This window comes from Urtica dioica, chromosome 8 (genome assembly GCF_054948205.1).
Source record: "Urtica dioica subsp. dioica isolate 48M chromosome 8, U.dioica_male_clone48M_v1_H2, whole genome shotgun sequence".
Taxonomy (NCBI): Eukaryota; Viridiplantae; Streptophyta; class Magnoliopsida; order Rosales; family Urticaceae; genus Urtica; species Urtica dioica.
In genome coordinates, this window is record NC_142763.1 from 39,480,937 (window position 1) to 39,494,652 (window position 13,716).

The following is a 13,716-nucleotide window of genomic DNA, read 5'->3' on the forward strand; positions in this document are numbered from 1 at the left end:
GGCGCTGCTGAAATCGAGCTTCGTGTTTACCATTTTCCACAAGCTTCGCCAAAAGTGACTGATGAATCGCGTATCAAGATTGGAGACAATCGATGCCGGAAGACCATGAAGATCATGAAAGAACAACTGAGCAACGTTGACGGCATCTGTTGTCTTCTTACATGGAATAAAATGTGCCATTTTAGAGAAACGATCGACAACAACAAATATCGAGTCGTTACCTCGCTGAGATGGAATGGGCAGCGGCATGTAAAGCCCCGCGTTGGTTGCACCACCCTTGGAGACCTGGCGAATACGACATCATTCCACGTACTGCTGAACCTCGCCACGCATACCCGGCCAAAAATAGGAACATTGGATTAATTGTAGCGTCCGATATCGTCCAACATGCCCCTCGCCGTGTAACTCATGTATAATCTAAAGCCGTAAACTGCAATTCGGAACGCATAATTGATTCCCATGGAAGAGGAACCCGTTGTGTAGGAGGTAGTCCGAACGCTTGCCAGCTCGGACGTCGGCGAGGATAGTCGAGAAGTACGGGTCGGTGGGGAGCATTTCTCTAAAGGAGTCGAGCCCAGGCACCTCAACTCTCATGGTGACTAATAGGCTGGTTCGATGACTAAGGGCATCGGCGACGCGATTGGTAATACCCGCTTTGTGCTTCACAACGAAAGTGAACCCTTCGAGGAAAGAGATCCACCTCGCATGTCGAGAGGACACCTTGTCTTGGCGGTGAAGGTGGCGGAGAGAGTCGTGGTCGGTATAAAGCACAAAGTCGCGGTGAAATAGGTAATGCCTCCAATGTTTAACGGCCTGAACGACGACGTAGAACTCGACATCGTAGGTGCTATAATTGAGCCGCGCACCGAAGATCTTCTCACTGAAATACGCCACGGGTCGGCATTTTTGACCGAGAATAGCCCCTATACCCATCCTCGAAGTGTCCGTGTGAAGCTCGAATGGTTGTGCAAAATCCGGGAGTACCAAAATAGGTGCGGTAGTGAGGCACTCCTTGATTCGCTCAAAGGCCGCTTTGACGTCGCTCGTCCACTCGAACTTCGTACCACGCATGCAATCCGTGAGCGGTGCCATGATCTCGGTGAAATGGAATATAAAGCGCCGGTAGAATGAAGTGAGACCGTGAAACCTCCGCACTTCCGTAATCGACCTCGGTCTAGGCCAATTCCGAACAGCCTCTATTTTTGCCTCGTCAACCTGTAGGCCTTCGCCATAAATCACATAGCCCAAAAATAGTACTCTTGGCATCATGAACACGCACTTCTTCACAGCGGCATAAAGCTGTTCCCTCCGTAGTGCTTTGAGCACTTCTCGAACATTCTTGAGATGTACGTCAGGATTGGCGCTATAAACCAGGATATCATCGAAGTAGACGACGACAAAATGGCCGATGAAAGGGCGCAAGAGTTGGTTCATTGCTCGCATAAAAGTGCTTGAAGCGTTGGATAAACCAAATGGTATTAACTATCATCGACATATAATACCAGAAACACAACTTTGCCTTCGTGTATTAACTTGTAAACACAAGGCTCATCTATTGACTGTTCAAAGCCGAAGCTTTTCACAGTTTCATCGAATCTAATATTCCATGACCTAGATGCTTGCTTTAGTCCATAAATGGACTTAAGTAACTCATAATCCTTGGTCTCTTGACTTTTTATCCATGAAACTGTCTGGTTGAGCCATATAAATGCGCTCGTCAAGATTGCCATTCAGGAAGACAGTCTTGACATCCATTTGTCAGATCTCATAGTCGAGAGCTGTAGCTATAGATAGAAGTATGCGGATGGATTTAAGCATCGCGACTGGCGAGAAGGTTTCTTCATAATCAATCCCTTCTTGTTGGGTATAACCCTTAGCCACAAGTCGTGCTTTGAACGTCTCAACGTTCCCATCCGGACCCATTTTCTTCTTGTATATCCACTTACACCCTACGGGTTTAACCCTTTCAGGAAGGTCTACAAGTTTCCCGACTTTGTTGACATACATTGAGTTCATTTCAACTTTCATGGCGTCAAGCCAAAGGTTTGATTTAGAACAAGCCATCGCTTGGCTATAGGAAATAGGATCATCCATGTCGGAGACGGCTACGAGAGAGTCTACATAGGACATGTACCTGTCAGGCTTTAGAGTAGCCCTCTCACTACGTCGAAGTACTACTTGACGAGATTCTGAAGATTTAGGTTGTGTTTCAGTTGGGGTAAGAACAGTTCTTACAGATGAGGTAGAAGCTTCCTCACCCAACTTTTCTTCAAGCACAATTTTGCTTCTAGGTTTTGCATCCTTCATAAAGTCCTCCTCAAGGAAATGAGCATTTGTGCTATCGAAAGTCTTATCGTCTTCGGGACTATAGAATGTGAAATCTTTGGTTTCCTTTGGATATCCAACGAACAGACACAATTCTGACCTACTAGCCCACTTGCTAGTCTTTTAATGCGGCCAAGATTTACTTTACGGCCAGTCCATCATTCATAAGGAGTACCAGAAACTGTTTTGGACGGAACTTTGTTCAGAATGAAAGCGGCTGTTTCGAGGACATATCCCCAAAAGGAAAGAGGGAGTGATGAGTAACTCATTATTGATCTAACCATCTCCATAAGAGTTCGATTTATTCTCTCTGACTCTCCGTTTTATTGAGGTGTGCCAGGTGCGGTAAGCTGAGAGGCGATACCTTCTTCTTTATGAAAGTCATCAAACTCTCCAGACATATACTCACCACCTCGATCAAATCGAAGGGTTTTGATCACTTTGCCAGTTTGCTTTTCCACTAAAGCCTTAAGTATGTTAAAGGTCTCGGATTTGTGTTTGAGCAAATAGACAAAACCGTATCTCGAGTAATCGTCAGTGAATGTAACGAAGTATTCGTATCCACCACGTGCCTGTTGACTGAGCGGACCACATACATCAGAATGTACTAGTTCTAGCAGCTCAGTGGCTCTTCGACCCTTATCGGAGAAAGGTCGCTTAGTCATTTTTTCCTTCTATGCAAGATTCACAAGTAGGTAGTGAACCTATTGCAGAGGCTTGGAGTGGACCGTCCCTCACATGTCTCTTAATCCTGTCTAAACTGATATGACCAAATCTTAAGTGCCAGAGATATGTTGATTTTGTTAGATCAGAGGATTTAGAAAGTTTGATCCTCTTTGGCTCCCTAATTAGATCGTTATCTATTTCGTTGTCTAAAAGAGAAGGTTGAGTGGGATAAACGTAAAAAAGGCCATTCTTCATACATGCATCAGTGACAAAAGAATTTGAAAAAGAAATAGGAATTCCATTCTTTATAAACTTTAAATAATAATCTTGTTCGAAAAGTTGAGCAACAGATATTAGGTTTTTCCCCAAGGAAGGAACATAATAAACATTATTCAAATTTAAAGTACGATCTTCAAAAGACAGCGTCACGGATCCCACAGCCTTCGCATACACCACGCTCCTATCACCCCACTTGAAGCAGAAGTCACCATCCTCTAAGCTTTTGCTTTTCCTAAAACCAGATAAGGAGCAGCAAATATGGTTAGTAGCAGCGGAGTCAATAATCTACGATGATACATTATCAGCTACTAAACAAGCTTCGTTTATTAGTACAATATCTTTTTCTTTAGTCTTGAGGTAGGCAGGACAATTTAAGGCCAGTGACCAGGCTCATTGCAGTGGTGGCACTTGTCTTTAGACTTGTCCACCTTCGGAGCCTTTGGCATCTTCTTCTTCTTTTGAACCTTAGGTTGGTTCTTCTTCTCGGCCTTGCGAGGTCTCTTCTTAGAGCCAGAGGTAGATGCAGTAGCAAGTACCTCTCCTTGAGCCCTCTTTTTCATAGTGAGTCCCTCAGCGGTTTAAAGCTCCTTCATGAGCTCGGTAACAATGTACTCTAGCTTGTTCATAGAGTAGTTCAGCTTGAAGGTATCAAAAGACTCGGGGAGAGTTTCTAAGATCATGTCTATTTTAGTCTCCCCATCAATCTCAGATCCAAGGATCTCTATTTCGTTTAGATAGCCAATGATCAGTATCATATGATCTCTAGCGGCAGTTCCAGCCTTCATGCGACGGTTCATAAACTGTCGGACCGCTTGTTGCCTAGCTTGACGTCCTTGCCCTCCAAACATCTCATGGAGATTATAGAGCATATTGGTGGCAGTTTCGATGTCACGATGTTCGTGTTGCAACACATTGTTCATAGATGCCAAAATATAGCACCTCGCAATCTCATCGGATCGAAGCCAAGCCGCCAAGGCGTCTTTCTCCTCTCGTGTTGAATCTTCATTCGTTTGAGGAGGATAGGGGGTCGTGAGAACCCATTTGTGCTTTTCAACAGTAAGGAATATATCGAGGTCACGTTTCCAGTCGACGTAATTGTCGCCTTTGAGTTTGTTAGAGGAAAGAATGGTTGAGAGAGGGTTGAGAGACATATTGCCTATAAGAGTTGAAACAAGTTTATGATCAGTCTTTGGTTTAGGATTTACGTTTGTTTAAGACTTGATAAAATCCAAATGTATTATAAACCAAACGATAATTTACTCCCTCAAGAGAAGGCCGTAAAAAATATCCATTTATAAGTAAATGACACATCATTAATGCTTAGCCAAGATGTCAATACACCAATTTTTGACTAGCCACCTTTTAAATTGGTTTAATCACTCATATCCTTTCGCAGAGCCTCAAGGGAGGAATATTAGGGATTGAGTCTAAGTGTGCAACTAACCATTTAGTCCAAAAGATCAACTTTGAATAAACAATCCCCCAAGAGGAGGCCTTGTCTCATCGTCTCACTCTCGGACGTAGTTCATTGAGCAATGATCGAAGTAAAAACGCCATAGAGTACTCTCAATTAAGAGAGGGCCAGAAGAGTGACTCTTAGTCTCACGTTAATTACTTCTTTCATTAGTGTTGGAGATCGTGGGTTAAAAACAACGAGTATAACCCTCCCACTTAGTTTTTTTTTGGAGTTGGTACATCGACTCTTATAAGTTCGGAAACAGATTTCCTAGTTATAGAGTGATAGAGAGGACAACTAGAAAAGAATCTTAGAATTTCATGTTCAGAGCAGTGTTATTGCATAAAGGCACAAGGTACATCCTTGGATCTTTTCCTATTTTCTATTCAGGGAAAGTGCATGAGGGAAGTGTGAACTTCAACTCACTCGAACACTTGAAAGTTTGAGATTACACATCTTTTTATTTTTCGGCTTGTCTACGAAGAGACCTATCACTCAAATTTTCAAGAGCATATAGATTTTGAACATATGTGATATAGATATAGTTTTGAAAACATTTTGAAAACTTATTTGATTTGGATGACAAAATATTTTCAAGTTTGAAAACGAAAACGGTTTTTCAAAATTCAAACTAGTTTTGTAAAAATTCAACTTCAATTAAACTTTCAAAAATCAATTTTTTTTTATTTTATAATCTTATAAAAAAAACATTTTATGCTCAAGAAAATTTTCTCATTAGAGTTCTATAACTCATGGTAGTGGGGCTGAAAATCCAGATTTCTAAAAAACTAGACTTCCGGAACAGCCGCGCACCTCGGAGTAAAATCGCCGTAACTGGCGGCTCCAATGTCCTTTTGACCTAAAACTAATGGCATTGGAAAGAGGACAGACATACCTTTAATTTGTTTTAAGAATCATTAAATTTCGAATTCTGAGCAGAGAGTTATGCCATTTTTACTACGAGTTTTACTCCAGCTCGAAGAAAACAGAAATAATTAAAGTTCGGTCTTTGAGTGCGTAAAAAGAATCGAGTGTAACGGAACGTTTTAAGAGTTTTTTAAGGCTTTTATTTGTGTTTTATTAACATGGTAATATCATGGTATAAAAGAAATAACAACAAGCATAAAACGATTCAAGCAAATATAAGAAACTAGTAAGACAAGAAAACTAGTAACAAAATTTACTCGAAATTTTCTCAAACTTAAAAACACGTTTTTCAATATAAAAAATTAAAAAATTTTAGAACTGATTCTAATTTGTTTTAATAACATCCCAAAATCATAGAAAATCAACATGATTTTTAATTTAAAGGCATGAGCAATAAATTAAAAAAAATCTAAGAAAACAATTATAACTTGTATCAAAATTAGTAAACTTTCGAAAACGATTTTCAAGCTCATAATTTTAATTACATGTACATGAATATCTTTGACCATAGCTTTGATTCCATTTGTTGGAATTGATCTAGGGTTTAAGAAAAAGTTTAACGCTTCGGGTAAGCGGTGGAATTCAAAAATCTTCTTATTGACAAGTAAAACGATTATACTAACCTAGACAAAGAGCAAGACGTGTAAATAAAAACTATTATGAGCATTAAAAATTTACTAACATTTTTAGAAGGTTTAACGTTGATGAGCCTTCGGAAGGTTGAAAACGTTCGTCTCCCCTCGCAGCACGTCTCGCTTCTCTCCTCGTCAACTGAGCAACCTCGAAAGTTTCTATTACTATAATCACTCGAGAGAAAAGGAATTAGTGAGTGGGCACTTTTAAACAGGACGACTCGAAAACAAGTCTCAAAGTTGAAGAGATTAAACTACTAGGTTAAATGAGACATAGGTGCCAAAACAAAAACGAAAGAAAACTTAGAGAGAGAGAGAGAGGGAAAGGGCGGCTAAGCTAGAGAGAGAAGGTCTCAATCTCTAAAACTTAGGATGAATGAAACGTGAAAAATGAGGGCTCTATTTATAGGAGAGGTCTCACCTTCAATAAGGTAGTTTCCACTTCTATAGAATATCACATATTTATGAGCCAAATTTCCCTCCTTCTCCACTTGAGTCACACGGCCAAATAGGGCTTCTAGAAGCCTTGGATTTGTTTCCTCTTTTGCTTCCTCCTTAGCCTTGGCCGAAATCCCACCTTCCTCATAGAGGAAATTTGTTTCCTCTTTTTCTTTTGGCAAGTATCTTGATACATTTATGCACAAAATAATCTCTCTTTATCTCCTTTGGTTTGGGCGGCCAAGAAGGCCTTCTAGAAGGCATTTCTAGATTTTCTTCACTTGTTCATGACAACTTAAGAAAAACCCATTAAGAATTTTCATGTAAAATTCTTTGAAATGTAATTAATCCACAAGGCCCAATGAACACATCATGGCCGAGTGATTTAGGTCATCATATGACCATGTCAAAAAATATATTGACATTTATGTCATGCTATGTCCAAAAAGACAAAATTACCCTTTTGACAATTTTCGCAAAACTTGTCTCGTTCTTGTTTTGACTTAGCTTCCACTTTAACTATTCCTACTCGATGTGATTAGTGACAGTGACCTCATTGATCCAAATGAACAAAGCTTGAGCTAAAAACTTGGACTCAAAAGTTCACAAACCTTTTTCCAATTTTAGCTTAATGTCAACTGACTCTACTAAAGAGTTGACACTGAAAATCTCTCGGTTCAAATGAATTTATTTTCTACTCAGGAATTCAACCTAATTGTAATGAGTGGATCGATTAAATATTATTTATGTTTACTCTTCATGAATATCATCAGCTAGCCCGGATTTGCAAAATTACAATTTTACCCTTCTAGCTGTTATTTCCTCAACTCCTTTGTCGCTTGTGAATAAGTTAGAAACAATGTATTGAGGATGAGCTAACAAGTCACATTGTTTCATCCAAAAGAGTCAAGACTCAATTTGGACACTGGCCAGTTCATTTATTCATATTCCAAGGAACAAAACATGATGTGATATACATTGCATTTCAGCAATCTTGTACATGAATTCTATATTTATGAGAACTTCACAAAGTTACTCATGACATCTTCACAACTTAGTACTTCACCAATAGGTCCTGTTCAGAATTACATAGTGAGCCCGAACTCTGACTTTCTCAAATGAGAATATATAAGCTGTGAAATGGCATGTCTCATTTCAGGATTGTGGTAAGCACGATGCAATTCATACGTAGTGACTTCGAGACATAAGAGGTTAAATGGTTTGTTCTTATCTTGTCTCTGGAAGTCCACTGGTCAATTCAGTACCTTCGGAAGATAACTAGAAGAACAATAGAGTCTCGAACTCTCAATGTCCCATAACCAGACATCATAGATTCTTCTAACAATCGTACTGAGGTCAATAGTACTTTGACCCTTAGATTGCGAATATATCGTTTTAAGCAAACTACAAAGAGTTTGTTCATGCAAATCTACATTTGTCTCTTCGTAAGTTGTTAAGTTTGTTCATGGACTAAAGACTAATGTTTTATCATAAAGCTTCAAACAGACAATGAAGAATGAATGAACGTTTCAACTTTTTATTACATGGATAAGCAATTACAAGAAAGAGTCTTCGTGAGACTTTATTACATCAAATGTACAAAATAAAGACTACAACTCTTCTTGTGGGCACCATTGACAACAGTTTCACGGGTAGTATCTAAGTGAGCCAAACCTATCGAACATGGTACAAGAGTTTATGAAATTGCGACAGGGCACTATATCTGTTTTGAAATACATGGCGAAGTTCGATACGTTGGCCAGGTGTTAACGGTCATTTTTGGAAAACCCAAGATACCAAGAAGACACACCGTTCAAAAGGCCGATGGTCAGGCCGGAGGTCTTGAAGAGCGGCAAGGCTTCCGTCATGAGTCGACTGACGAGTCCTCGTGCGAAACTTTTAGCTCCTCGAGTCGAGTCACTCTCCTCGAGTCGGGCCTTGCTTCTCGAGTCGAGTCACTCTCCTCGAGTCGAGCCTTGCTCCTTGAGTCAAGTCATCCTCCTCGAGTTGAGCCATTTTCCCCCTTGCGTCGAGCCTCACTCCTCGAGTCGAGTCATGCATCCACAAGTCGATTAGCAAATCCTTGCGTCGACCTTGATTCCTCGAGTAAGGACTTCCATGCTTCACGTGATTCGTGTGACATCCCGAATCCTAAAGGCCCAACGGGCCGGGTCCTCAAAGATCTCTAAAGGCCCAAAAAAGGTCCACGTGTGAGCTACACGAAGAAGACGCGCACGACGCGCTTGGAGCGAGCCTTGCACAAGGCCTAGGAGGCGTGCGCCGCGCTAGACAAGCTGCGCTCCCCTTTGGCCAGCGCGCGCATCCAAAAACTTCCCCTGCGCGCGCCTTGACCTTCCGCGCATGCGTGGCAGGGTTTGCGCGCCGCGCTATGAAGGCCATGCGCCGCACACCTTGCGGGGCACCCTGCGCACCGCGCGTTGCGCGTTGCACTCCTCTTCTCGACGGAGCGCGTTCTCTAGTTCCACATGGACGAAATACAAGCCTTATAGGCCCCTCCAAGTGCTATAAATACCCCATCTCATTCAGGGGAAAGCCATCTCATTCCTTCTCAAGAAACTTCAGACTTCTCTCTTCTTTTCTGGATGCCATCCTTGGCCTGTAGCGGATTGTCCTCGATTTCTCGTTCTCAGAGATTCCGAAGTGCTCCCGGGGACTCCCGAGCGCCGCCTCTCTAGATCGAATGACTAACCATAGGCCCACAAGTGCTCTTGCAGTTTTAGACTGAAAATCGCCTACGCGTCTAGCACACTAGACGCGTCCACCATTTCTTACAAGAAATCGCCTACGCGTCCTGCATTTCCAACTGGAAATCGCCTACGCGTCCGGAATCTCCGCCATGACAAGGAACTCTTGACTTAGAGTTTCCTACGTCTCCAAAAGAGAGAAAACACACATTCTCTCACGGGTCACTCGATCCTAGAGTTCTGAGACGTCGATGAGGACTCCTCCGTGCTCCGTCTCTTTTGTCGAGCACACCATCCAGGCTCCGCGCCTCATAGTGCGTTATATACGCCTTGAACTACGTTCTGACCTGATCCATATTCACACGGGTACATAGGCAGCCTACAAAAAAGGCACGGTCACTCCCCCTATTCACCCCTTCTCTCCTCTGAGAAGCCCTCCGACTGGAGAAAACCTAGATCGAGACTTTCGAGTTCACACCTTTGGCTCGGTTGCAACCACTTGGTCTGGCCTAGGGTCGAACCGCCCGAAGCTTTTAATAGTTGTTCATTTTCGTGCGACAACACCAGGTTTGCTCCTTCCTTGGTTCCCACTGACCAAGCTTGCAAGATGAAATACATGCACGGTCTGAACGTGGATATTATGACCCATATGGATAGTGGCGACACAGGACCCCGTACTTATGCCAATGCCGTGCAGAGAGCGTTACACATTGCTGGTTGGCGTGAAAGTGAACAAACTCATGAATCGAAGCCGGTTGCTGCACCGTCTTCTGAACCTGTGAAAACAGGGAAAGGTAATTCACAAGGAAGAACCAGATTCCAATCGCGATGGGAGAATCGACAACAACAAAGATCTGGAAATACGTTCCAACAAGGGTCAAATAATTGATCATAGGCGAGTTCCAACAATCGCTCGCAGTCTATGAACCAGAAAAAGAACCAAGCAGATAACAGACGCCCAGAGCCATCCAACAAGAAGCCCGGGACCTTCGGGAACCGGCCGTCATCTCAGTGTCGGAGATGTGGCTGTTGGGGAATCAAGTGGGTATCAGACACGAACAATCGCTCTGATACCACTTGTTGGGGAATCCAGTGGGTATCAGACACAAACAATCGCTCTGATACCACTTGTTGGTTGATCGAGCTCGCATCGGACACGAACAATCGCTCCGATGCGCGTCGTTTGAGATGATTCCACCATATAACCATATTAATGCGGAAAAATAATTAATTACGCTGATCATAAGCTAATTAAATTATGGTTATAATTAACAAGATCTAGTTATGTTTTATTAATTTAATTCACGAGAGCATATAAGTCAAGCAACCGATATAGAGCAAAAAACGAATACTTACAGTTTTTGGCTCACGAACTGAAAGCTTTCACAATCCGTCTTCGTCTTGAGTCGTCTTGATGAAGGACTCGAGGATGACACCTTAGTCTTCCGAAACGTAATCTCCGAGGCGAATAAGAAAGATGAGTGGGCACAGTCTTTATCTCACTAGATCACGAAACTATGTGTTTCGAGATCTCTCTCTTATTTTACTAAGAATGGAAACAAATTTCCGTGGGGGAGAAGCAGAAAATTTCGCACGGCCAAGAGGGAGGGCCACGAAATTTCTAGGTCAAAATCCTTCTCTTTTGCCTTCTCATGAACCCCTATTTATAGTAGTAAAAAGGAGATATTCATGGAATCTTCCAGAATATTTTATTTCCTTTTATTGTGTTCACACTAGAGGATTTAATCTAGGCCCTTGAATCTCAACAAGTGAATCATACTTTTTATCTCATCCATCAGATCAATATCTATGAGATATTATTCTTTTATTTAAATAGAGAATAATTTATTTAGTGAGATAATAAAGGAGAATATATTATTCTCCTAAATATTCTCCTAAATACTTTCCTTTAAATAAGGAGAAAATATAAGACAATATCTTATATTTTTCTCTCTCCTTTATTTAAACAACTAAAGAGAAAATATTGGCAAATACCAATTATGAAAATTTCGAACTTGATGGCACACGGCCAAGGGGATTTGCGCAAATTCCTAGTGCCAAAAACCCTAATTCGAATTTTTCATGTGTGCAAGGCCCAATTGCTTAAAACCCAATTAATTATTTATTTACTTGGTCCAACAATAAACAAATAATTAATAATTGTTTATTTACTTGATCAAACAATAAATAAAAAATTCTACCATAAATATTTATTTAATTCTGCGAATACCCGTTTTCCAGAATTAATGCTGTCAATCACAATTACAGCAAGTGAGATTAATAATGATAAACATTATTATACGAAAGTTCTTATCCGCCTTTATCAGAGCCGAATCGGGGACTATGGACCTAGTAATAGGAGCTTAACAAATCCAATGAAAAAGACGAAATAGTCCTTTCTCTTTTGTCCATCGATTCGTCTAATCTTGGTCAAATACTCCAACTTGTAAGCCAAGACTGAACTCTCCTTTATACTAGAATTATATTTACTCATCGTGACGAGTGTCCACTGATATAGTCAGTTCGTGATCAAGATCCTCCAGGTTGAACCCGTATCGAGAAAAGTCAATTTATCCGTTATACTTCTCTTGATACATGCCCTAAGCATTGTTGCTTCCCCAGCGAAAGATTCTTTCGAACGTTACTTACTTCGAAAAAGCTAGCAATCTATCGGTTCTGGAATCAACCCTTAGGTGAGTGAACATTAACCTTCTTTTAAGAAGGCTGGATTCCGTATCTGTAAATCACTTCCTACTCGAATCATGCTCTGAGAAAACTCCCAAGACATAAGTTGTGATTAGCATGAATAGCCTTTTAGCGAATGAGTCAAAGAGCTCAGTAACATAACCCAGTGTCCATGATCACTTCAGGATTTAGATCAAGTCTCACTGTGACCATCATAGTGGCCTTGGTTAGTGTGTCGTAACGGTCCTTAAACGACACATCTACAACCAAGACCTGTCTAGGTCGTACACTTACCACAAGTGTAGAATGCTCCCACATAGTGATCAGCCTTCACCTATGTGTTCCACATATATGACTTTAGATATAGCTTTCCAGGCGTATATCAGTCATCGACCATGTTTTAGCACACCGCCCGAACTCAGGTGCCCAGCATGTGACTCAGTTAGATACGGAGGCTATGGAAGATAGTTGTTATTGATTCTAATTGTTTAGAACTCAACCCACTAATCATATGATGCTAATAAAATAATCTTATTATCGAATTTAGTAATCATTTATTCATTATCTTCAAGTGGGCAATATTACCAACAATCTCCCACTTTGACCAGAGAAGATAAGTTTCCTTCAGCCAATTTAATTCTTTGCCATCATTATAGACGGTTTAGACTTTGACCCAGGATTGAGATTCCCATCATATGGATTCCCATTTTATCTATACTCTATCATTTATGTCGATCTGACATATGTCCCATTTTCATATTATTCTAGTTCATGCATTTTTGCAAGTCATCTTTGACTTACCATTTAAGGTCAAGTCAAATTGTTCATAGTAAATAAATTTACTTTAGAACAAATTAATACTTCGCATACCTTTAGATTATACACCAGACTTTATATCTAAAGATAACAAGTCTCCCTATCAAGGTGTACATCCCTTTGGTGCCAAAACAGGTTGCACCATTGCATGGTTTGATCTCATCACCACTTACTATAGTGTGATTTATTGAATGTGTTTAAATAAGAACTTTATTGACCTATTTCCATTACTTGGTTATTTATAGTTCATCCTTCTTTGTCGTGTCCATATTCAATATATACACAGGACTTTAAGGATTTACTATATTTAAATAACTAAATATCTCACTATTTCCAGAAATTACAGTGTTTACAACACATGTAGTTATTCTCGGAAATACGACATTGTCTAAGGTCTAATTGTTAGTCCTTTTTAAAGACAATGTTGATAGCCTCAACATTGAGCTCATACCTTATATCAATAAGTATGTTTGAGACATAATAGAACAAGCATGTCGTTTCTTAATTTATTTTAGAAACACTTAGCTCAGTCAATTTATTTGTGTCATAATGAGGTCTAGAACTATAATAGTAATGACTTTATTCATGACACTTGTTTAGGAGCTTCGCTTATCGATCATTCTCAAAATATCGATTATAATAAACATCCATGTACAATCATGACTAGTTTGTTAAGTACTTAGGATCTACCTTTCATATTTCAAAAGGTTTAGTAGTATAACTACTTCGATCCATGTCTTTATGTTATTAGAACTTCATCCTCAAAGGACAGTTCATCTTCAATTTT